Raw genomic sequence first — 27,647 nt, 5'->3', positions numbered from 1 at the left:
CAGGGGTATTGAACCGTGGGTTGCACAGTAATTTAGCACAAACAGGATCCCTTACTTCAAACATCAGAAATACCATCGGTATTTTTCTGCTTTTCAGACTAGGCTCTTTCTCAAGACATATGCAGGTTGATGTCACTTCGTGATGCATGCCGTTGTACAGTCAGAATGGAAAGCAAAAGGAAACCCATTCATGAAGAATCTCTCACAGCCTTATGTCTTCCCGAAACACTTCACAGTCATAAGTACTTTTGAAGTGAAGTCACTGTTTTAATGTAGTCTATCAGCCAATTGGCTTGTAGGAAGCTCTTTGCAACAGTAACATGGCATTGACCTGATAAATGATGCAAGTGAAGTTTGCTCGAGAATACCTGTGGCCCAGAATTCTTGTCAAATTTTCTTGCTCTGTGAGGTTGTGTTGGATACAGATTAAAAGAAGTCATTCATTCAGTTCATCTAGGCACAGTATGAAGAATGAACCACCTCATGATCCTGCCTATGACTGTTTATTTGTGAAGATTTACTCAAACCTGGAATTTTATTGTATCTTGAGTTACTATAATCTTACATTTTATTTATTTATATTATATTATGAGGCACCAAAGTTTGGGTCAGTTTAGTGTCATGACTGAAAGCCTACTAAGAGTGGGCTCACCCAAATGAATTTACTGACACACTAACATATGCTTCAACCCTGCAACCTCAACAAATCAAGCAACATCTGTGGAGACCGAATATTTCAGGTCTACCATCAGAAAGGTCATTAACCCAAAGTTTTAACTCTATATCTTTCATTCTGTACAGGTTTTCCTTGACCTTCTAAGCCTTGGTGACATATTCTGTTTATATTTTAGATTGGAACATCTACAGAATTTCCCACCATAACCTTGATCTTACTGTTAAAAATTATTATTAATTGCACAATCATACATTTCTTTCTACCATCATAGATTAAACAGTTATGTCTGTGCACATGAATTCTATCTGTGATAATTTCCTGGATTCAACTTTATGATGGAGAGTATCTGTGTAGTCTAGTCATGGTGTTATTAATCCTCCCACTTGTGGGTAAGATGATGTAATTTCAGTCTATATAGGTAATTTATATGCATGGAGAAAGGAAACTGTTATATGAACATTTAAAATTAAGGATGCAAGTTATTACCTTCAAATTATAACAATTACATCTGTGGCAAGACACTCCACCATTAAAATTTAACAAATAGAAGGACCAAGTCACATAACCATATATAACCATGTAACAATTTACAGTACAGAAACAGGCCATATCGGCCCTTCTAGTCTGTACCGATTTACGTGTAATTCCACTAGTTCCACCTACCCACTCCCTTGCCCATAATCCTCCAATCCCCTCACATCCATGTACTCATCTAACCTCCTCTTAAATGACAGAATTGACCCTGCCGCATCTACATCTTCCGGTAGATCATTCCACTCAGCCACCACTCTGAGTGAAGGGAAGCATCTTTTAATATTTCTCCTAAAGTTTTGCCCCCTAACCCTTAACTTATGACCCCTTGTTCAAATCTCCCCTACCCTCAGGGGAAAGAGCCTATTCACATCTACTCTATCTATTCCCTTCATAATTTTAAATACCTCTATCAAATGCCCCTCCTCAACATTCTACGCTCCAATTAATAAAGTCCCAATCTTTCTCCGTATTCAATCCAGGCAACATTTTCGTAAACCTTCTTTGCACCCTCTCAACCTTATTTCTATCCTTCCTATAATTTGGAGACCAGAACTGTACACAATACTCCAAACTTGGCCTCACCAATGCCTTAAAGAGTCTCAACATCACCTTCCTGTTCCTATATTCTATGCTTTGATTTATAAAGGCCAGCATACCAAAAGCCTTCTATTTACATGGGAATCCACCTTCAAGGAATGCTGAACCATTAATCCAAGATCCCTCTGTTCCTCAACATTTCTCAATGCCCTCCCCTGCACTGCACAGATCCTATTTTGGTTCTTCTTCCCAAAATGAAGCACCTCACACTTATCGACGTTAAACTCCATTTGCCACCTTTCCAAACCAGTCCAAATCCATGAAAACCCTCCTCACTATCCACAACTCTCGATAATAAGCAAAATGTATTATTTGGTATGCTAAGCTTCTCATTGAAAATTGTATTTAATTTCACATGCATTAAAAACTTGAACATAAATTTCTAATTCAAAAATAATGAAAAATTAATACATAGTGATTTGTTTTAAATATTCCCCCTCTCCAACAACCCAATAGAAAACATCTGGATATTATTTTTAAAAATTTACCAAACTATCAAATAAATTCCAACTCATTTTCTTGATTTTAGGAGTCGGAAGGTTCAGGTTGGGCAATTACAACTTAATCCCTACAATTTGTAAATGTGATTCCCAAATCTTTCCAAAAATTTCAAATCTGTTATGTAAATTATATCTAATTATTTCAAGTAGAAGTGCAAAGGGACTTGGGGGTTCTCGTGCAGGAAAACCTAGTGGTTAACCAACCAGGTTGGATTAGCAGGAAAGAAAGCAAATTCTATGTTGGCCTTTGTTTCAAGGGGAACAGTGTATAAAAGTAGGAAGGTGTTGATGGGGCAAGGGTGAGGCCTCATTTGGAGAACTGCGGAGGTTTTGGGCCTCTATGAATCCTAAACCTTTGACTTTCCTGTTCTATTCCTTTTATCTTTTTCCTTTGGCTTGGCTTCGCGGACGAGATTTATGGAGGGGTAAAGTCCACGTCAGCTGCAGGCTCGTTTGTGGCTGACAAGTCCGATGCGGGACAGGCAGACACAGTTGCAGCGGTTGCAAGGGAAAATTGGTTGGTTGGGGTTGGGTGTTGGGTTTTTCCTCCTTTGTCTTTTGACAGTGAGGTGGGCTCTGCGGTCTTCTTCAAAGGAGGTTGCTGCCCGCCGAACTGTGAGGCTCCAAGATGCACGGTTTGAGGCGATATCAGCTCATTGGCGGTGGTCAATGTGGCAGGCATTAAGAGATTTCTTTAGGCAGTCCTTGTACCTCTTCTTTAGTGCACCTCTGTCACGGTGGCCAGTGGAGAGCTCGCCATATAACACGGTCTTGGGAAGGCGATGGTCCTCCATTCTGGAGACGTGACCTACCCAGCGCAGTTGGATCTTCAGCAGCGTGGATTCGATGCTGTCGGCCTCTGCCATCTCGAGTACTTTGATGTTGGAAATGAAGTCGCTCCAATGAATGTTGAGGATGGAGCGGAGACAACGCTGGTGGAAGCGTTCTAGGAGCCGTAGGTGATGCCGGTAGAGGATCCATGATTCGGAGCCGAACAGGACTGTGGGTATGTCAGTGGCTCTGTATACGCTAATCTTTGTGAGGTTTTTCAGTTGGTTGTTTTTCCAGACTCTTTTGTGTCTAATGCTTCTCTTACTGCCCAAAATCCCAGTCTTGCTACACTTAACAACTCTGTCGAATTTGAAAGATACATAAGTCTGAATCCAACATTTCTTCTCATCCCAGCCCTGAATTGTGTAACACATTGTACTCTCCAGTATCTAATATAATTAATTTCCATTGGCATAATACACTGGGAAACAAAGCCAAATGAGTTCAGCAGATGAATCTTGGTCATTGTGAGTGCAATATTTGTACCAAAAAACTTTGACATTTTAAATTTTAGTTATGATTGACCAGATACTCAACTAATCTTGCCAAATAAATACTGTAGCCACAATACAAGGTCAGAGGTTGTCATTTCCCTTCTGCAACCCAAAAGACTTTCCACAATCAGCAAGGTACCTGTCAGAAATATTATTGAATACTGTCCATTTGCCTGAAAGATTATTGCTCCAAAAACATGAAAGAAGATCAACACCATCCAGGACAAAGCAGGCCCACTCATTATCCTAAATATCAATTCCTGCTGGCTCACTGTGGCCACAGTCTGGTTGACTATAGAATTCACTGCTGTAACATTGCTAGACTATTCCAGTAGCACCTCTGACACCTGTGATTTCTCCCACAAAGAGGAACCATGGCAGTACCTTCACAAGAAGGACTACAACATCTCACTATCGTCTTTTCAAGGCTAACTAGGAATGGGCAAAAAATGCTGACCTTGTCAGTTATGCCCACATCCAAAAAAATTAATAATTGGAAAAATACTTCTGTTCTAATTTTTATTTTCCCATCATGCTCTTTTGTTGGTATTTATAAAAAACATATATGTATCATCTCATAATTGTCTTTTCAGTGGTATTTCCACTGGAGGGGAGATTGTGACCACAATATGATAACATCCTTTGTAAATTTTTCACAGTGGAAAAAGTTGACAGAAATTTTTTGTGGACACTGCAGTGCAATCATTGGTCAATCTCCTATGGCACAACATCTGGAGAGCAAAGGTCAAATTTAATCTTCAGGTACTTACTGAAACGGGAATTTTTTTGGAGCAGAAACAAGATAGGTGCTGAGATGTTTTCTCTGATTGGAGAGTTTAGAACTGTCGTTCCTGTCAACGTTGAGGATTGAGATTAAGAGAAATCCATCACTTGTACAGTTGTGATTCAATAGAATTTTCTACCCCAGCAGGCGATGGCTGTTTGGCTATCGAGTATCATCAAGAAGAAGTTCCACAGAATTTCTGGCAGTAAGAGAGATATGGAAGGAAACGGGAGCTATAAGATCACATTGGGGAGATCAGACATGAAGGATTATATGGTCATTGTTGCTCTTATTTCTTGGAGGGTTGAAGTTCCATGAAAGTGGGAACACTGATAGATAGGGTGATGAAGTCGGCGGTTGGCATGATGCATTCATCAGTCAGGGCTTTGAGTACGGGAGGAGGGGTGTCACATTACAAATCTATAAGACATTGGTGAGACCCCACTTGGCATCATGTTACAATTGTAAAAAATAATGATGATAATGCACTTGGAGTTAGTTATGGTCAGTTGTCTATCAGAAAGATATCATTAAACTGGAAATGTCACCAGAAGTGACTGGGATGCAAAGTCTTGAATTACAAGGAGAGGCTGGGACTTTTTCCCTCGGAACATAGAAAGCTAAAGGGAGTCCTTATAGGGGTTTACAAAATCATGATAAGGCATGAATAAGGTAAATATTCATAGCCGTTCTCTCAGGATAAAGAAATCTAAATCTTTAGATTTAAGGGCATAGATTTAAGGTGAGAAGGTAAAGATTTGAAAGGTTCTTGAGGAGCACCTTCATCACTCAGAGGGTGCTGGGTACATGGAACGAGTTGCCAGAGGAAGTGGTATAAATAGACACAATTGTGATATTCAAAAGATATTTAGATAGGTCCATCGATATGAACGGTTTAGAGGGATGTCTTCTGAAAGCAGGCAAAAAGGACTGGCTTGATGGTCGTGGACAAGTTAGGCCAGAGGGCCAGTTTTAGTGCTCGAAGTGAACGTTCTTGTAACTGTCAGTCTCTGATGCCACAATAGTGCTTCCACTGGAGGGGAGATTGTAATTACATATGACGTTTTTTTTTACATATACTGAAAAAAATGAATCATAAGAAGGAATAATGAAAAGGGTGATTAATTTGTTAAAATATGAGTATAGACTAACTGGACTGAATGGGATCTTTCACTGCTGCATTTTCCACATAATTCAGGATATGTGTTAAGATTGAAAGATATTATTGAGGAACAACGAATGACGAATAGGCATGGAGCTCATAGTCTAAGAATTAATGTAACTACAAATTTCCATAGTAACATTGTAATTGGATCACTAATTATAATAATCCCTTGTTGCTACACAGTAAGATTTCTTTGTCATATAGTGTATATATAGAAGTGAATTATAAAGCTGCAAGACTAAAAGGGTCTGATAATATAGTAATTATTGTTTTGCCAATTTCCTCTCCTCTCCTGAAGCTGCTAACTTTCATGGGTTCTCAGCAAGATTTGTATTTCCACAGCACATTTAACATGGTTAAATGTCCATGGCAACCCACACTCGCAGAAAGAGATATTAATGTAGATGATTAAAGTGATGGGTTGGGCGGAGCATCATTGAAAGTGGGGCAGGGGTACTGGAAAGAGAGAGGAAAAAACAGATTTTTGGAGAGGGAATTCAAGAGCTTAGGGCCTCAGTAACTTAAAGCAAGTCACTAAGTGGTGGAGAATAACATTGGACTTAGATGTGATGCAGGACAAGGTTGCACAGTTTTGGGAGAATGATGATGAGACACTGAAGGGTTGACTGGGTCATCTAGCGATAATGTCTTTATAAACGAAGGTCAGAAGAAAATTGGAAAATGAAGAACCTGTCCAATAATAGCAAAAGAGAAATGGAGTTACTACAGGTTAATGTTACATGTGATGATGATTGGTTTCTGATCTTGTTGCCATGGACGCAAGCAAGGGAATTCTGAAAATAAACTTTTGTGTCGAAAAACCAAACATAAGTCAAATGAACAAGAAGCCAGGACTTTCTGATTCTGAGGAAGAAGAGAGAATTGGAAGAAAATATGCACCGGTGGAATTATTTTTGGAAAACAACTGTTTTTACCATCTTGATCATTTTAAAAAACAGGGATAATGAAAAGTTTGAAAGAGAAAGGGAGGAGAAGATTCATAGAAATTATTTTATATGGTTAGCCTAGCTGTTTTCTACAGTTAGTGTTGCGGTTAGCACAATGCTGTTACAGCGCCAGCGGCCATGGTTTAAATCCGGGACTGCCTGTAAGGAGTTTAAACATACTCCCAGTATCTGCATGGGTTTCCTCCATGCACCCCAGTTTTCTCCCAAATTTCAAAACGTAGGTCAACTTGGTGTAATTTTCCGAAAGGACCTGTTACCCCGCTGTATATCTAAAAAAAATAGTGAATGAAAAAGAAGAAAGAAAGCAGAAGAAATGGAGTACAAGAAAAAAGATGTAGAGACGGGATAAGAAAATTAGGAACTGAATAAAAGAGAAAGCAGATTAGAGAAAAATAAAACGGTAAAAGAACATGGGTAGATTTAGGACACAAAGAGGAAAATAAAACAATAAAGCAGCAAAACAAAATTTAAAAAATAAGGGAGACAGAACTTGAAAACTGAAAAGGCAGACATGAAGTGAGGGGAAAGATAGATGAAGCAATGAGCTCAAGGAAGAAAGAGAAAGACTAACAGCTTAAGAATGTTTTTCTTGGCCTCTTATTTATCATGGCCATGTGGTTGCGGGGGTAACATTTCTTTGAGACCAGGATTTTCTGTTTTGTAAAAGGAAAGTATCTTTTAGAGTTGAAGCAGTGAATACATTCTATTATGGTTGTGTATGTGTTGGATAGCTCAGAGCCTCTTGGGCATTGTTTGTTACTTTATACGAGCAGCGTATTCACAGTGCACAGACAGCTGCATAATATAATTTTATCAGAATGAATTCTACTTGCATAATTTATTAAATATTCAATTTTAATGCTTTATGTAATAAAACATTTGTTTTTAAGGACAACTCTCAGACTCGAAAATGGGAACTTAGGGGTAGATTTAAATACCATACTTACTTCATATTCTCAACTCTCACTCTTTCCCAAAACCTCAATAATCTTGCAATGCCAGAAATACCACATTTTGAAGATATTAACTGAGGTTTCATTTGCCCTTTTAAGGATGCAAAAAAAATCCTATGGCATCATTCAAGAAAAGCAGGGAATATCAAATAATCAATTAACTTTTCAGTGTTTTTTTTAATGACATTGCCATTGTGATTTTTTTTATTACAGGTCTTGATAGAGGTTGTATGCCCCATACTGAGTGAGATCAAGATCGGTTTTTGGAATGTATTCTCCGTGGTGGGTGGTTGGGGGAGGCGGGGTGGATGTTGGGACAAATATGGACTTTGGGTATGTATATGCACATGAATGGGTTTGTTTATTGGATTTTGTAAGTCTGTGAAAACTAAAAGAAAATAGTCAAAAAAATTAATCAATTAATTAATCAACTGTTTATTTAGTTGATTCCTCTTTGTGCAACTATGCTGGGTACAGATTGGCTGCCATGTTGCCCACTTTACAACAATGACGATACTTCAAGATAAGTTGAAACCCCAAGAAAATAAAAGATTCTTCACAAATGCTGTTTCTTTGTTTCTTTCTTGATTATTGGTTCTTTGATTCCATCTTCTCCCATAGGTCAGTACATCAATAATGCATACCTTTTGCCTTCTGGCTAAATCGATGGTCTACTTCCTTGTGGATTTAGAGCAGGAGGTAGAAGTGGGTTGTGTATGATTGGGAGTCTCAGAGGGCAGAAGCTTTGGAGTGAAGATCTCTAGAGGAAATTAGGGTTTTCAATCCATGGGAGAAAATTAGCTGAATTTCAGTGGTTCAATCATGGTGCAGAGTCAGATATGATGAATGTCTGTGCTGAATATTAATATTAATAAGAACCATACACTGGATTGCAGATCAGAGGCAGGAACTGAGGCTGATTGCTTCTCAGTTGATCCCCTGGTGTCATCTTGGCAGTCAGTAGATTGGTGTCAGGGGCCACTTCTTAACAGAAGAAGATTTTGAGATTATGGACTCATCCCTCTAAAAAAAATGACACCAGCTTGAGGTCAATTGAAAATGTTGAAATTAAGATTGTTAGGTTTTTCTCAGAAAGGTTATAGACCATTGGCTTAAATTGAATCAAGGTGCAGATCAGCTCTGATCTAATGGAACGGTGGATCTAGCTGAAGGGTCCAAAATGTATGTTCTTGTTTAAAGGCATAGTGTACATTTTGCCAGTTCAACCATCTTGGAAACCTGCTTAGCTTCTGTAAAGTTAGATTTAACTCTTTGGCGTCACAAGCTCATTGCTGATGCAGTGTGTATTATTAGGGCTGATATCATTACTATGTCAAGTGAATCACTCGAACTTTCATATGACAATTACTTGGTGGGGAAACTAGATGCAGTAAAGCTGATTTCCCCAACACACCATGAAACATTTGTAGCAAGTCAACAAAACACCCTGAAATGAAGTCCTTGGGGATGGTTGTAAAATTTAGGCAACTGATCAGAAGATGGATGTCTGGCTGGATGAATTCCAGGAAGCATCAGAGCGATTCGAAGAAAATTAAAAGCTTTGCTTAGGTAGATTCTGCTACATGCTGAGCTGGAACTGGTACTCAGCCAGAAAGCAAAACTATCTTAATTTGAAATCAAAAAAACAAAATCTAAAATAAATACAGCAAACACTGGAAGCACAATGCAGATGAGGTGGCATCTATGGAAAAAGAAACTACATGAGCATTTAAAGACGAAAACTCTTCTTGGAAACAATGTAAGAGAGCAAGTTAGTTTTAAGTTACAGGAAGAGTAGGAGGAAGGATAGATAAGATGAAAATAAAATTTATAGTGAGGCCTGGGTTGTTTTGGTGATTCTATTTTTGTTAGGTTTGGTTGATAGATTTATGAGGGAAGTTATGCAGACAGAACAATAAAAGATGCAAAGGCTATGAAACACAGGTCAGGGTCGTTGCCAAGAACTAAAACCAGAAGAATGTTGGAAATACCCAGTGGATCAGAGTGTTTCTGTGAAGAGATTAGAACTGAGCAGAACTGGCCAGCACCAATGCAGAGAAAGTGAGTTGGAAAACAAAATCAGACATGGTGCAAGAACTCAGCCAGATAGTGAATAACCTGAAATCACTTTACCACTTTGATATTTGCCTTCTCTTGCTGGGAGATAATATACTGATATTCCGTGATGATCAAGGGGGCAGTACAAGTGCAAATCCATTTTTAATTTCCGTTCTTTACCCTCCCTCTTTTTTTCATGCTGTGTTCGCAAAGGGCAGAATTGCTTCTCCTTTCATGGATATAATGGGAGGGAGTGAACAAGGTAGTTATGTTTCCTGTAAAATGCACTCCTTGTAAACTTCACGCTTGTGCCAGGCATTTGTAAAGTCTGTGAAATTGGTCTAACCTCCCTGCAGTCTTTCAAGTATATATTTAATTTCTTTTTTGAATGTTACAGCTAGATTTGTTCCACCACTTTTAAATGCAGTACAGTCTAATTTGCAACAACTCAATAACTTAAAACAGGACTTCTCTTTCCCTCTTTCTGGTTCTATCTCCTTTGGTCACTGACAATCAATTTCTCCACATACTTTGTCAATATATAGCTGAATTAAATCTTTGCTTAAATTGTGTAATCTAAGAAGGATAACACCAGCTTCAAGTACCTCCACACAAATGAAGTCATTAATTCTTGGCACTATCCTGGTTCAGATTTCTGCGCATGTACATTGTTCAACTAGGAAAAGGTATGGGCTTAAGAAATTTTCCTGTTGGTCTTTTCATCAAAGTCTTGTATGTCTTGTGCACATCCTATTAGGGGAGGTGGAAGCTATGGAAGTCTTTCTCAGACTGTCATTAATAAAGGAGAGAGGAATAAATGAATATACCTTCATGAATGATGAATGCTCATCACCGTTACTCCCAGCACAAGGTGAAGTGGAGTGCTTTATCTGGGCCTGGAGTACATCAATCTTCAATTAATGCACACCTACAGGATTATTAAGGCTATTATTTAATATCAAATTAAAATTTATGAAGAAATAAGTTATGTTTATGATGATGTTTAATATGCATATTAATGCATATCCCTTCTGCAAATATCAAAGAGGTCATCTTTGTACTGTTTGATGGAATAGGTTGTTCCTGTAAAGCTATTCCTTTCTACCCTATATCCATTTACATTTGGTTGCTTATATGGTCAAGCAAGGGAAAACTTGAGAACAGAATCTGTTTTTGGTTGCAGGTTGGGTGTACCACAGTTACCTGCAGAATATAGCTCCTCCACAACATGTATTGTGCCCCAAGGAGTTTGCAGGAGTTAATGACCAATCTACTGCACGCTGCTGCAAACAATGAGAAAAATGCCGGATATACTCATGTAATTGTCGATACCATGTAATAGTCAAACCACCCCACACCCCTCGATTTTTGGCCAGATCACCCGCCTCTCCGAGCTCCTGACCGCAGATCCTCACACCAGCCACCCACCCATCCGGGCTCCCAACGCGTTGAATGATGCAGGTACTTATGAGATCAAAAGTTTGACCCATGTAAATGTGCCTTGGTGAACTAATTTTTTAGGTAAACAGGGAAGAGGGCTACATGAAATGAAATGGACCCTTGTATGCCATGTTTAAAATCATAATTGTGTAGATTTCTCACAGGAATTATGTAGGAATTGTGTGCCTGTGTGGATTTACATTCAATTTTTTAACAATAAATAAAATGATTAGCGCAATGCTATTACCACACCAGTGTCCCGGATTCAAATCTGGCGCTGTCTGTATTTGTACATTCGTCCCAAGCCTGCGAGGAATTCCTCCGGTGCTCTTACCATGCAGTATCTCTAAATTTTTTAAACAAAAATTAAAAATTTACGACTACCTTGAACAGAAATTAAAATGGCCTTTGAGCAGTTTGACTGAACAGAGGAGATGTGATCTGATTGATTTTGTATTATTTGAGTAGCTTCTTCTGTTTTTTGAAGTCTAGGTTATGAACTTTGTGAAGATAACTCCTTCACCTGTTTTCCTTTGTAAATGTTGATACAGATGCTGGAAGAATCTTCCCATTTTGTATTTCTTTTACTTCTTATTGTAATGCTCAGTGAAATATTCACCTCCCTCATTGTCTGATTCATCCCACACTTTTCACTGTAACACCTAAAGTTGTTTCCTGCCCCTTATTTTATAATATGCTTTTCATAATAAAACCAATATATCATGCCTGTCCCAATGTCCCTCTCTAATATACTTCACAACCTTTTCTAGAACATATGTGCACCCAACAACCTTCAACACTCAAGTATACCTATGCTATTAACAGAACATAATGTAATACAGAAGCCATCTTGTTTCTCTCCACAGATGCTGTTTAACTTTTTTCTTTGCTTTTTTTTTCCAGAGTTCCTATCTTAGTAGGTCTTGCTTTTTCCACACTCTGATATCCTGATATACCAAGTATCCTCGCAGGATACTTTGGTAGACCACATACCATCCACAGTAACACTGATTTACCCCGTATGCTTCATTTTGGCTTCATTGACTATTATTTCGCATATCTCACTATTTAAATGTAAATTTTAAAAAAATTATTTACAGCACAGTAGAAGCCAATTCCAGCAATTTAAACCCATGCCTCCCAATTACACCCAAATTAATCTACAACTCTGTATGATTTGGAAGATGGGAGGAAAACCCATGCAGACACGAGGGGAACCCACAAACTCCTTACAGACAGTGCTGGATTTGTACCAAAACATTATCTGGGCTGCCCCTATAACATAATAATTCACTCCCTCGCCTCACTCGAACTCTATTTCCATCATAAATCTTATTGACATGCCATATACCCCAAAGCCCTCAGTGATTTACTCCACACCCTACCAAAAACTGCTTTAGTAACCTACACCATTCAAAGTAGTATTCCTTACTGGAATTCACATATGTTAATGCCCATTATTTACCACAGATAAATTCTACTACATGCCTCACTTTAATATTAATATAACACAACTGCCTTGCTGACCCCAGTCTACTCCACATCCCTCAGTGTAACATATAATTAGAACCCTTAATTCTAAAAAGGATGTGCCCTACACATCTAAATGTCACATTATATCTTCCATAGCCCTCAGTGTAAAATTTAGATATCCTTACTATCAACCATGGTAAACTATAATAGCTTTCATCCCTCACTGTAACCATGGTACACTCCACACCAGTTCACAAAATATTCTCTAATCACCCTGTTTTTTTGCCTGGCTGCATCTTGGAAAGGGAAGATGCTCCCCTTTCCTACTGAAACTGGATTCCAGCCATGTTCATCCTTGATTCAAATTAAAAATTCCTTAGTGATGCACAATCCACTGTCCCCACCTCACTTCATCCTGTAAATCCTTCTGAGTGTCTGACTCTTTGGCCCAATCAATCTGTGAATCTGACGGTGTCAGAGCACTCTAATGTAGCTCACGGTGATGAACCAGTAGTTTAGCAGAATGGGTGCGCCTCATTAAACAATATTTAGAGCATGGCATTCTCATTATAAGCTTTATAGTGAAAGGCAATGTTTCCAACTGTCTTGTCTGGTACTGTTTCACTGCATATAGAGTTGTGATTTATTTCATGCATGCACGGGGCAGATCGCATTTTGTTGGGTAATAAAGAAGTCTAATACTGATGGGGATGAACGGAACTGATGTGCCGCATGTTGTTCAATAATAGAAACCAGTACCATTTTTTGTTGGTGTTTCTTGATGTAATAAATAGTCTGAGAACCATAGTGTAAATGCCATCAATATTGCAATTGCTGATTAATTTTCTGCTTTATTGACTCCTGAAATACAAACAGATATCCTTTGCGTGCTTTCCCTGTTTTATTAATTAGCTTTCTGTAAACTCTGCCCATCTCCAGATTAACACAGCATTTTGTAATTGGAATGGCATTTAACTCAGATCTGTTAGGGAGGGGATCTGGTGTTCCAATAATTTGTTTGTTTCTTCATTAACCAATAAATATATCCTCCCTGCCTCGTCACATCTTAGTTAGGTAAAAAGTAGACTCTCTGTGCTGCAGAAAACCACGGAAGACCAGAAAGTTTCAGATTTGGTTTGTTCTGTGTTACCTGTTTTCAGTCTGGGGGATATTTAAGGGTCATTGACATATTACCCATTTCATGTCACTCTAAGAAGGTGGTCTTTGACCTTGAATGCAGAACAAAAGAATTTTCAATTATATGTAACCTTTCACAACTTGAGGATTTCACAAAGCATTTACAGTTGTTGAATTTGTAAATGTAATCACTATGGTAAAGTAGAAAATGCGACAACCAATTTGTGCATATGAACTTCCCATAACCAGTTCTGATGGCATTAGGAGTGGTGCAACCAGTGGAGCTGCTGCCTCACAGCTTGAGGGCTGTTCAGTCTTGACCACTGTTGCTGTTCGTGTGGAGTGTGTAATACTTCCCTGCGAATGAGTAGGTTTCCCTCTAGTGTTCTGCTTTGAGGTTGGTAGGTTCCTTGTTTCCTTGCGAGAGATACTGATGGGAACATGAAGAGGTGAAAATGGAACCAGTGTAAGTGCGCAGGTGCTTGATGGTCAACACAGACTTGATAGGTTGAAGAGCCTGTTTCTCTACTGCATGTCACTAAACCCTTTACTGAGAAAGATTGACTGGCGAAATATGGTATCCCTGATCATTTTTCAGTCCAGCTCTAGAGCTAGATTATCATGGAATATGAGAGGTTAGATGCAAATGCCTGAGCCTCAAGAATTTTTCAGCTGACAACTTTGCTGAGCCCTTTCAGAGTCAGTGCACAATGTGAGAGTAGAGTCATGTGGACTGGCTCAGGCCTGGTCAGAATGGCAAGTTCCCTTCTTTGAGTTGAATTAGTGAAACAACAATCTAATAGCTGTCACAATGTTCCATTTTAGTGCCTGTCCACACAACACCAGATATATTGAATTCAGTTTCATAGGCAGTTATGGTGGGATTTGACCCTTGATCTTCACCTTAATAATTGCACTGCCTGCTCAGTGCTACAACCCCCGAGCTCGGGACAGGATAAACAAGTAGATGGCAATAAGAAATTCCATATTATGCAAATGTGAAGACCCACACAGTGGCTGAGATATACCAATGCATCCATATGTTACACTGGAATGATCCAAATGAGGATGGCTGGTTTAACAATGGAGAAAGTTAACCACCTGGGGCATATTGTTTGAGGTGGAGGGAGGGCTGGTCACTGGAGGACCATGGTCAAGGAATCATAATTGCACAGAAGGAGGCCATCAGATTATTGAGTTGATGTTAGCTCTCTGTCATACAGTTTAGTCAGTCCCATTCACCACTTTATCCCCTTGGCTCCATAAGTGTACTGACTTCAAATGCCAATCCAGGATATTAAATCTGCGTCCTCTCATCCTTGTAACATCAGTTAATAAGTTGAGATCTTTGTCTATGTTATCCAACCCCATCTAAATCTAGTCAGTTTTATCAAATCTCCACTCAAACTCCTTTGCTTCAAGAAGAACAACTTCAACTTGAAATTATCCTTGTAGTCAAAATCCTTTAATCCTGGAAACATTCAGTTAAATCTTTTTTGCATCTTTTCAAGGATTTTCATGTTTTTCCCAGAATGTAGTGGCGGGAATGAGATGCAGTCAACTACTTGTGGCGTAATCAGAACTTATCATCAGTTCAGCAAAAATACTCTAGTGCTCAATCCTATTTTTTTGCCAACTGCTCTCACAAAATATGTTCCACTATCTTTATAAATCTATGCACGTAAACCCCCAAGATCCCTCTGTTCCCGCATGCACTTTAGAGCTTGTGCCATTAAATCTACATAGTGTTTCCTGATCTCTTCTGCCAAGATACATCACCTCATTTTTCTACATTAAATTCCATCTGTCATTTATCGTCTAATTCTGCTAACCTACTGCACTTGATTAGTATCAGTCCTGGTGTTTGTTGATTTGGTATAATTGGCAAATTTTGAAATGTTATTCTACATTCCAATATCCAGCTCACTTCTATCCATCAAATAAAACAACACTGGAAATTTCACAGTCTACCATGCTTCAGTCTGATAAACAACTATTTACAGCAACTTGTTCTTTTTTATCCTTAAGTCAATTTTTTTTTATCCAGGTTGACATTATGAGCCTTGATTTTGTTGATCTATATTTTCTGTGGTTCACTTTGCAAAGTTTTATTCATGTCAGGAAAAGCAGGAGGATATCTTGTTTGGCATGGTCAAAGTGAGCCCATTTGCTTGTATACATGTTGTAAGACTCTATAACTGCAGAAAGTGCTCCAATTGAAAGACTTATTGAAGCTCTGTGTAGATTTATCACCACCTTTTTATCTTTGATATTCTGTACCTCTTGAGATAAACTGAGCATTCTCAGTTATTTTCCAGGTTTATCAAGCTGAGATGCTGCTTTAGATACCTTGTAAAACTACCTTTTCTAATCTTCTGTTTTTCTACAGCATGGTGCAAAAATATATTATTTCACATTAGTTGACTCTGAATTCTATCAGCCAGATTTTAGTCCATTACCTATCTTATCAATATTTCTTTTGGACTTGCTGAACCGTTGAGATGAGGTGTGGTGATGGGACTAGCAGGACGGAAGTGAAGTGTTTAATTAGTAGCTGTGTGGAAAAATTGTGCCCTTTTTCAAAAAGGGAATAATATATCTGCCATGACTTGAATGGAAGAGCAGACTCAATGGGCCGAAAGGCCCAATTCTGCTCCTTTGACTTGTGGATTATAGATTTTATAATCTGTGTGAAGAAGGATGTTTTGTATTTTCTCATTAGCTATCATCATTTTTCAAGTTAATGTGTCTCTGGCCCCTCCTAACCAAACGAAGCAACAATAATTGCAAATCTATTTTAACTTTACTATGACCTTTTTCTATCATCAGGATTTATTGTATGATAGAACCTATAGAATTCATCCCTGAAAATCTTTTCTGGGAACAAAATTCCATTAATTGTGCAGAAAGAGATTGATCTTGAATACAGAAGTAATGTTATTCTGATCACCATGTTTCCGTGAAGAAGTTACATGGGAATGATCCCCACTTGAAAGGACTTTTGCTGGAGGCAGTGCCTGATATCTCAGCTGCCCAGCAAGTCAATTAATTAAAGTGCCCCATGATGCCTTCTCTGCAGTATTTAAAAGTACATGCATGTCATTAACATATTTCTGTTATTTTCTATGTTCTTTCTCACTAAAATGAAATTGGTGAAAGGGAAAGAGAGAGAATAAATGATAAAATGAGAGAGAACTGAGTATTTGTAGCATTGATATAGTTCAGCTTGAGTAAAAGACATGTATAAAATTAAATCCCAATTTGAAAATGATCTAATAATTAGAAATTATGATTTTTTCAGATAAATAATTTCCAAAATGCAAATCTCTACAGAGGGGAGGACAGGAGGAGAAGGGGAAAATTGAAGATGGCAATGAATGTTAATTATACATATAGTCCCAACAAAGCTTGAAAAACTCATGCAGTTTGGCATGCAGAGTTTTGCCGCCAACCTTCCAGACTTCTGGGGGGATTCCATCCATACCTGCTGCTTTGCCACTTTTCAGTTGTTCGATTGCCTTATATGTCTCATCCAGGGTGGGAACCTCATCCAGCTCTAGCCTTAGGGGCTGTTGAGGGAGCTGGAGCAAGGCGGAATCTTGGACTGAGCGGTTGGCACTGAAAAGAGATTGGAAGTGTTCTGACCATCGGTTGAGGATGGAGATCTTGTCGCTGAGGAGGACTTTGCCATCTGAGCTGCGCAGCGGGCTTTGGGCTTGGGGTGAGGGGCCGTACACAGCCTTTAGAGCCTCGTAGAAACCCCTGAAGTCGCCAATGTCTGCGCTGAGCTGGGTTCGTTTGGCGAGGCTAGTCCACCACTCATTTTGGATCTCCCGGAGTAAACTTTGTTGGGACCAAGGTAAACTGCCTCAGGATCTTCGTGATGCCACCATCATCACCCTGTACAAAAACAAAGGCGAGAAATCAGACTGCTCAAACTACAGGGGAATCACGTTGCTCTCCATTGCAGGCAAAATCTTCGCTAGGATTCTACTAAATAGAATAATACCTAGTGTCGCCGAGAATATTCTCCCAGAATCACAGTGCGGCTTTCACGCAAACAGAGGAACTACTGACATGGTCTTTGCCCTCAGACAGCTCCAAGAAAAGTGCAGAGAACAAAACAAAGGACTCTACATCACCTTTGTTGACCTCACCAAAGCCTTCGACACCGTGAGCAGGAGAGGGCTTTGGCAAATACTAGAGCGCATCGGATGTCCCCCAAAGTTCCTCAACATGATTATCCAACTGCATGAAAACCAACAAGGTCGGGTCAGATACAGCAATGAGCTCTCTGAACCCTTCTCCATTAACAATGGCGTGAAGCAAGGCTGTGTTCTCGCACCAACCCTCTTTTCAATCTTCTTCAGCATGATGCTGAACCAAGCCATGAAAGACCCCAACAATGAAGACGCTGTTTACATCCGGTACCGCATGGATGGCAGTCTCTTCAATCTGAGGCGCCTGCAAGCACACACCAAGACACAAGAGAAACTTGTCCGTGAACTACTCTTTGCAGACGATGCCGCTTTAGTTGCCCATTCAGAGCCAGCTCTTCAGCGCTTGACGTCCTGCTTTGCGGAAACTGCCAAAATGTTTGGCCTGGAAGTCAGCCTGAAGAAAACTGAGGTCCTCCATCAGCCAGCTCCCCACCATGACTACCAGCCCCCCTACATCTCCAGCGGGCACACAAAACTCAAAACGGTCAACCAGTTTACCTATCTCGGCTGCACCATTTCATCAGATGCAAGGATCGACAATGAGATAGACAACAGACTCGCCAAGGCAAATAGCGCCTTTGGAAGACTACACAAAAGAGTCTGGAAAAACAACCAACTGAAAAACCTCACAAAGATAAGCGTATACAGAGCCGTTGTCATACCCACACTCCTGTTCGGCTCCGAATCATGGGTCCTCTACCGGCACCACCTACGGCTCCTAGAACGCTTCCACCAGCGTTGTCTCCGCTCCATCCTCAACATCCATTGGAGCGCTTACATCCCTAACGTCGAAGTACTCGAGATGGCAGAGGTCGACAGCATCGAGTCCACGCTGCTGAAGATCCAGCTGCGCTGGATGGGTCACGTCTCCAGAATGGAGGACCATCGCCTTCCCAAGATCGTGTTATATGACGAGCTCTCCACTGGCCACCGTGACAGAGGTGCACCAAAGAAAAGGTACAAGGACTGCCTAAAGAAATCTCTTGGTGCCTGCCACATTGACCACCGCCAGTGGGCTGATAACGCCTCAAACCTTGCATCTTGGCGCCTCACAGTTTGGCGGGCAGCAACCTCCTTTGAAGAAGACCGCAGAGCCCACCTCACTGACAAAAGGCAAAGGAGGAAAAACCCAACACCCAACCCCAACCAACCAATTTTCCCCTGCAACCGCTGCAATCGTGTCTGCCTGTCCCGCATCGGATTTGTCAGCCACAAACGAGCCTGCAGCTGACGTGGACTTTTTACCCCCTCCATAAATCTTCGTCCGCGAAGCCAAGCCAAAGAAAAAATACATATAGTGTGTGTTTCTACAATTGCATGCAAAAGTATCAACATGACTGTAATGTATCCAATTGGATTTCAAAGTCCGAAATTAATTTACATACCTCAACTATTCCTCCTTTTCTCCCAACATATACCTCCCCCCCAACAAGTGTCTGAGCTCAGTGGCGTCCTATCTCTGGTTTTCAGTGGCAACTATCAACTCTGACCAAGTTGAAGATGCCTGATTGAGGATAGGAATGAACATGCCAACAGTAATTATCTAATTGATCGATAATAGTTGTATAACAAAAAACAAACTGCTGGAGGAACTCAGCAGGTCTAACAGCATTAGTGGAGGCAAATGATAGTTGACGTTTTGGGTTGAGATTCTGTATCGGGATGAGAGATATCGGGTATCGGGAACAGTCTCCCTCCACCAACCCTCTCATTCCCCTGGCAGAAAGCGGAGTTCCTCCAGCAAGTTGACTTTGCCGTAAATTCCAACATGTGCAGTCTCTTGTGTCTCCAATAACATTCATACAGTGCCTTTAGCATTGTACAGTCTCTCAAATGCTTCGTGGGAGTGTAAATCAAATAAAATTTGACACTAAACCTCATAGAGACAATCTAATTTGCTTTCTCGTTCTTTTTTTGGGATCTGCAGGTAGCTGTCAGGGCCAGCATTCATTTGCCTTGACAATGTAGCAGTGAACTTGTGGCATAGTACTTCATCAAACCTGTGGGTGCAGAGTTCTAGGATTTTGTTCCAGTGAAGGTGAAGGAAAAGTGATATATTTTGAAGTTGAGATGATGTTCAACTTAATGTGTAGCTTCCAGTTGTTGCCCTTTTTTCAAGATGGTAGAGGTCGTAGGTTTGGGAAATGCATTTGGATTTGCCTCTGTGAGCAACTGCAGTGGATTTTTTAGATTACACACTGTGGCTTTAATATGTTACTGATGAGAAGAGTGAACATTTGAGGTAGTTGGTGAGATGGCACTCAAGCTGTCTGCTTTGACCTGGATGGTGCTGAGCCTGTAGAGAGGTGTTGCTGCTGCAGTCATCCAAGCAATGGTACATGCCGCTTACACTGGACAACAGATTTTTTCAAAGGTTTCCTTCTTGAAAAAAAAGGGGTTATGATAGACGACTTCAAGCTGAACATAAAGATAATTTCAAATTTGCTGTATCATGTAGGAAGTTGGAGAATCATTAAATTAACTTTTATTAAATTTAGCAGGTTTAATCACATAATGAAGCTGACACTTGTGATAGTTCCATTGACCTAAAAATGTTTTGCTGCTGATTTTCATTTGTACTCAGCATCTGATGCCTTTCATATCAGTGTCCAACAATAGTTCATCAACATTGATGGATTCTAATTGCCCTGATACTGCTTTTCCATGGTCGCAATACCCTGGTGAAACTTTTCATCATGTTTGTCACTGACTGCACCAAGATCAACAGGGAAGAAGTCCAAGTGCAAATGTAGAAATTGAATGTTCAAAGACGTTCCATTTCAAGTCAAATCAAGCTTATTGTCATACAATCCGACGAAACAGCGTTCTCCAGTCCTCAGTACAAAACAACCGGTCATAACACACATACAGACAAACAAGACATACGCAGGACAAGTACTCATATATACAAATAAATAAATAAATATTTTTAAATCAATATGAGTCTCGGATGGTCAGTGTGAGCAATTCCTTTGGTCGTTCAGTATTCTCACTGCCCGTGGGAAGAAGATGTTTCTCAGCCTGGTGATGCTGGTTCTGATACTCTTATAACTCCTTTCAGCTGAAAGATGCTGCGTGTAGGATGGAAGGGGTCCTCAATGATTTTATGCACCCTCTTCAGGCAATGATCCCAGTAGATCATGTCGGTGGGAGGGAGGGAGACTCCAGTGATCCTCTCTGGTGGTCCTGTGGATTGACCTCTGATCCATTTCTCCGCAGCAACCGTACCACACTCTGATGCAGCCGGCCAGGACGGTCTTGATGGATCCCCTGTAGAAGGTTAATATAATAGTGGCTGGTACCATAACCCATTTTGGTCTTCTCAGGAAGTATAGTTGCTGTTGCACCTTCCTGACCAGTAAGGAGATATTGTGTATGCTTCAAGTAGACATCTTTGGCTTGGCTTCGCGGACGAAGATTTATGGAGGGGTATGTCCACGTCTGCTGCAGGCTCGTTGGTGGCTGACAAGTCCGATGCGGGACAGGCAGACACGGTTGCAGCGGTTGCAGGGGAAAATTGGTTGGTTGGGGTTGGGTGTTGGGTTTTTCCTCCTTTGCCTTTTGTCAGTGAGGTGGGCTCTGCGGTCTTCTTCAAAGGAGGTTGCTGCCCGCCAAACTGTGAGGCGCCAAGATGCACGGTTTGAGGCGTTATCAGCCCACTGGCGGTGGTCAATGTGGCAGGTACCAAGAGATTTCTTTAGGCAGTCCTTGTACCTTTTCTTTGGTGCACCTCTGTCACGGTGGCCAGTGGAGAGCTCGCCATATAACACAAAATCACAGAAATAGGTCATTGGAAAATTTTAAGGTGATTTTTGTGATTAGCAACCCAAAATCCATAAAATACACCCAAAAGTGTACAAGAAGCAAAATCTTCAATGTATTGGGACCAGGTCATTACCTGACAGAGCTCCTGCAGTCATGGGTTGGAGATGAGAGGTTTGACCTTAAACATTTATAGCCATCTTCCTTTGTTCAGGTTCACAAAAATGTATTCCCTTTAATGCCAATTGACTTCAGTTTGATCAGAACTGTTCCACTTACTGCATCTTTAGAATTGAGCTCTTTGGACCGTGGTGGTAATGAAGCCAAGAGCTCTTGGTCAAACCCAAACAAGTCAATGGTTAGTTAATTACTGACGAGTAAGTGTCATTTGAAAACACTATTGGTAATGATAATTTCCATCATTTTGCTGATGAGTGGACATTAATTAGCCAGATTGCATTTGTCTTGCTTTTTTTTAAAATTACAGGACTTACCTGGTAATTTCCATACTTTCAGGCCGATGTCAGTGTTGAACTATACTGGAACAGGTTGGCTCACAGCACAGCTAGTTTAGGAGCCTCAGTCTTCACTACTACAGCTGGCATGTTCTCTCGTCCCGTAATTTTTGATGTAAGAAGTGCTCTCAGATGTTTCTTAATATCTTACATGGTGCCTTGAATTGGCTGGAGAGCCAATTCGTGCAACACCTTTACATGCTAGTGATCGGGACTAAGGTTCGAATCCCATGCTGTCAGTAAGGAGTTTGTATGTTCTCCCTGTGTCTATGTAGGATTTTCCTGGGGGGGGGGGGGTCCAGTTTTCTCCCACCATTCAAAACATACCAGGAGTGTAGGTTAATTGGGTATAAATTGGGAGTCACAGACTTGTGGGCTGAAATGGCATGTTACCATGCTGCATGTCTAAATTTAAATTTAATAATGTCTCTTGTGATGGTGGTAATCTCAGGAGGAGGCTGATTTAGATCATCGACTTGGCAGTTCCTGATGGATATTGCTGCAAACACTTCAGGTCTTTCTTTAGTCCACGAATGCTGAGCTCTACCATCTTTGAGGATGAGAATGATCTTGAAACTTCTTATTTCCACTTACTGTTTAATTGTTTATTAATTCACAACCACCTGAAGAAACACACAAAGATCAGCATGTACAGAGCTGTTGTCATACCCACGCTCCTGTTCGGCTCTGAATCATCGGTCCACTACCGGCATCACCTACGGCTCCTAGAACGCTTCCATCAGCGCTGTCTCCGCTCCATCCTCAACATTCATTGGAATGACTTCATCTCCATCATCGAAGTACTCGAGCTGGCAGAGTCCGCAAGCATCGAATCCATGCTGCTGAAGACCCATCTGCGCTGGGTGGGTCACATCTCCAGAATGGAGGACCATCGCCTTCCCAAGATCGTGTTCTATGGCGTGCTCTCCACTGGCCACCGAGACAGAGGTGCACCAAAGAAGAGGTACAAGGACTGCTTAAAGTTATCTCTTGGAGCCTGCCACATTGACCACCACCAGTGGGCTGATATCGCCTCCAACCGTGCATTTTGGCGCCTCACAGTTCGGCGGGCAGCAACCTCCTTTGAAGATGACCGCAGAACCCATCTCACTGACAAAAGACAAAGGAGGAAAAACCCAACATCCAACCCCAACCAACCAATTTTCCCTTGCAACCGCTGCAACCTTGCCTGCCTGTCCCACATCGGACTTGTCAGTCACCGACGAGCCTGCAGCAGACGTGGACATACCCCTCCATAAATCTTCGTCCGCGAAGCCAAGCCAAAGAAAAAGAAATTCACAACTGAAAGTCAAATCTTTAAGCTTCCATTTGATCCGCTGGTTGTGAAATTGCTTAATTCTGTCCATTGCATGCTCTTTTACCGTTTGACATGCTTATTGTAGTTTCACTAGGTTGGCATCTAACTACAGCTGCTCGTGACATGGAACCACAGTTGATCCACTGGTTTAATAGTTATGGTTGAGTAAGGGATGAGATGAAAGATTGTGAAATAGTACATGTCTACTGCTATTGATGATCCACTGAACTGCAGAGGTACATAGTTCTGAGCTACCAGAGTCCATTTAGTAGTTCCACACAAGATGGAGGGTGCTTTCAATGTGAAGATGTGACGTTTTATCCATAAGGCCTGTGGCATGTTTACTACTTCTACCAGTGCTTCATGGACAGATGCTCATGGCTTACATAATTGATGATGAGGTCTGTTGGTTCATTCACTCCCTGCTGCTGACATTGGTCTGTGGTGGTACCTCCAAGCCATTCTTGTAAATAGACATTGAAATTCTCTACTAAAGTATATTCTGACAATCCTTCTCCTATGAAGGAAGGATAAGAAGTGATGATCAAGAGACATAATTTAGCAGATACAGAGATAGATTGGACAAGGTCATGGAGGATTAACAAACATGAGGAGTGAGTGCTCAGCAGGAGCAAAAAGTCTCAGATTGTTTGGATCAACATCTCATGGTCTGAGGAGAAGACCGAGGGAAGCGGTAGGGATGGGCAGTAAAAATGGGCAGGAACTGATCAGCAATTTCATGTGTCCTTTCTAATTTGTCCAGTCATCATTGTGGTTAGAGAATGGAGGAATGCAATGATTTAGAGGTGCTTTTCCCAAATCTGCTGCTCCATTTCTCCAGTGAACCTTCTCATTTAACTCCCAAAGATTTCCTTTGCCAGGTTGCTGTGAACTGTGTCCATGGACAGATTGCTCAGCAATCAGCCTGAATCTCTTTCCTGCAGTCTGTCAAAGCTCCTGGATGAAAACTAATGACTGCTTCCCTCCCACTCCTTATGGGAGCACAGTGGCTTCCGACGGAATCCTATCTCTTTTACAACTCTTAACCGTGGGCTGCAGTCAGCAGCCTGTCCCGGTTTGAAAATTCCCCCATGGTTCATTAAATATACCTGAGAATTAACTCAGTTTGTTAACTCATTCAAGACTTGATATTTAAGATTCTTGAGTTTAGTCTTGAGCCATCTTTACCCTAGGGATAGAAATTTTTAACAATTTCATAAACTTATCCAAAAACCCCTACTATTAAAATATGACTCATTTGTGCTTTTCCTGTGGAGAAGAAACATCTTCAGTCAGGATAATATGTAGCTAGTTTTGGTTAGAATGTTCTTAAAGACTTCATCATATGAGCCCCTGCTCCTAATTACAGTACAACTCCGATTATCTGAAATGGTTGGGACTGGGCCTATGTTAGATAAATGTTTTTTTCGGATAACTGGTCATTTTTTAAAAACAGTCCAATGGCATCGGCAAATCACTTGTATCAATGTTTAAACAACAAGGTGTTTAAGTATTAAAATAATGTTTAATTCTCACCAAAATAATGCTGGCCGCAACGCCACCACTGATCATCAAGACCTCCCAACCACCGCTACCAATCCCCACGCTACTGCTGATCCCAGGGGAGGCTTCTTGGGCCGGTGGAACACTCACTGGGGAGTCGGTGGGCTCCTGTCTCCCCAGTCACCAGAGCTCCCAACGCCCAAGTTCCAACTCCGAATCCTCCCCTAGGCTTAGCACACATAAACACTGGGGAGTCTGGTGTGTGTGTGTGTGTGTGTGTGTGTGTGTGTGTGTGTGTGTGTGTGTGTGTGTGTGTGTGTGTGTGTGTGTGTGTGTGTGTGTGTGTGTGTGTGTGTGTGTGTGTGTGTGTGTGGTAGTAGGCTGAGGGGAGGGTTTGGAGTCGGTGTTGGGAACTCTGGTGTGCTGAGGAAGGAGGGAGGGAAGGGAATAGGAGCAAAGGGGAGGGGAGGGAACGCCACTGAGCCCGAGGTCCCACTCCTGCCGGGGAGGCCGCTCTCTTTGATGAAGCCAGAACAAGGGATACTCCCAACCGCTTGCAGCTGGGAGACATTGGCTCGCAGTTTGAGAGGGAGAGTTGGAGAGAAAAGCCAATAGGGGAAGGTAAAGAAGAAATGGAAAGAGAGAGGGGAGGGAGTTACCCGAAATGAAGACATTCGTCGTTCTAATTTCATGTCGAGTGAATTTTTTTCCAACCTGTGAGGTTAGTTCGGCTCCAAAAAAATTTAGGATAAATGAGGATTTCTGATTTATTTCAGATATCCTTATTTATCCAATTTTTTTTAAATTTCAGATAAATGAGGATTTTGGAGAATCTGATTTTAGATAATCAGAGTTGTGCAGTACCTCATCCCACATCACAGGAGTTGTGTAATAAAACTTGTGTCTAAACTCTGGCGTCAAAATGAAATTACAGAAACAAACATTTTTTACTGATGTCACTGATCTTTCAGGTTTTGCATGTGATATTATCTTGGAGATTAACCTAAAATTTCTGGAAAATGCCAAAGGACTATCAATTGCAGTTATGCAGCCCTTAACAGTAAATATTTCCATGATGTATATTTAAATCAGACCATGTTACCACATGGTAGGAGAGGTTTAGATTTTTGGGTGAATGAGACATTCTATAATTTAGGGCAACCATTATTAAATTAAAGGATGTTCAAAAATTCAGAACTGGAAGAACTGGGGGTTCTCTGTGGTCTTGAAGGCTGAAAGCGATCGTAGTATTTGGAAATAAGAATGGTAGTTTTAAGATCTAGTTTTAAGCCCACTACCACATCTTAAATGATGGAACAGAGAGCGGAAGCAGGCAGATGTTCACAGGAAATCCTTTGCGCTTTCCTGCTGCTTTTGTGTTGAATCAGCTGCCTGCCTGACTGAAAGGGAAGTTCCATCATCTCCAACTACTTGGCTTCATGAGCAAGTGAGACAGATGCACAAGCCCAAGGTGGGAAATGATGGGCTTCAACCACCAAGGTATTCATACCATTTCTCAATAAATACACTTAAATGTGGATTAGCTGCAATTAAAAATATAAACTATTAATTATACTTTGTGTAATGTAGGGAAAAAAATGTCTTTTTAAACCTATGTTCCTGAATTCTGTGTCCTGCCTTTCAAGGAAATAGAAGATTACTCAGAGTTAGCAGTTTTTTATATCCCTTTTACTTGAAAGAACTAATTTCACCCTTACTGTAACTTGTTGGGATACAACTCCCTGCACAGCCATCTTTTTGTCATGGTGGTCAGCAGGATGTTCAGCTCTTAACATAACTTCAACTGCCATCCCAACTACAGGACTAAATGGATCAGGAGCATTTTTTTTCTCTGTCCTTCCTTAGTTCAAGGACAGAGAGCCCAATTGTGTCCTAGCTAGGATTGCAAACTTAACATGATTCAGGGGCCTGATCAAAACCACACCAGGCATTAGCTTCCTGCTAATCAGAAATTTACTGCAAAGAATATTTCAGCCCATTGTACCCCCACCCCAAATAATCTGACAAAAAGGACTCTTAGAATTGGAGATGAGTACGCAAACATTATAGTCAGGACATGTGCCCCTTTGACAGATGGCAGATTTAAATTCCTGTACCTCTCTCTGACCTTCAATTTTCATTAAAGTTTCCTTAAAAAAGGCAATGGTCTCTGTATCAACCTCTCCCTTAAATTATTCACTGTTAAAAGAACCCTCTGTGAAAAGCAGTTTCTTAATTCATCACCTCATTATTTTAATGATGATTTTTCAGGGGGAAAATCCACGAGCCACAATCTAAGCATCATTACCCCTCTCTCTGTCATCTATTCAGACCAATAGTCACCGGGGTAGTGTTACAGTATTTTTTAATGTTGATTTGTCCATGTAGGAAGTGAAATACCCCTCTCTGATCAGGTGCAGTATAACTGAAGTTTTCCTGTAAGAAGCACTCCCAGATCAGACATAGCATGGGTTAGCTATTGACTTTCACAATTGTACTTTGTATCTTCTGATCCATTCATAACATCAGGCCTGTTGAGGATTTTGTTACCAGTTTGGGAGATGTTATGGACAGGATTGTGTCATTGCCTTGTAAGGGCTGAGTAGATACCATCCAAACCTAATTTGGTCAGTTAGCAAACAGAAAATGTGACTAATGAATGCTTGTGCAAATGTAAACTTGAAATTATTTCAAGGTAATTTTGGCACAGCTGATCGTT

The 27,647-nt window shown here is 40.7% G+C and overlaps 1 protein-coding gene across 7 annotated transcripts in view; it reads left to right on the top strand.

Annotated features, from left to right (window-relative positions):
• camta1a (calmodulin binding transcription activator 1a) overlaps positions 1-27,647 on the top strand; it is a 1,025,873-nt gene that overhangs the window by 639,661 nt on the left and 358,565 nt on the right. The gene's annotated exons all lie outside the window — the stretch shown is intronic.

This window comes from Narcine bancroftii, chromosome 2, assembly GCF_036971445.1.
Source record: "Narcine bancroftii isolate sNarBan1 chromosome 2, sNarBan1.hap1, whole genome shotgun sequence".
NCBI lineage: Eukaryota > Metazoa > Chordata > Chondrichthyes > Torpediniformes > Narcinidae > Narcine > Narcine bancroftii.
The sequence above is the reverse complement of the archived record's forward strand: the minus strand, read 5'-3'. Positions and strand labels throughout refer to the sequence as shown.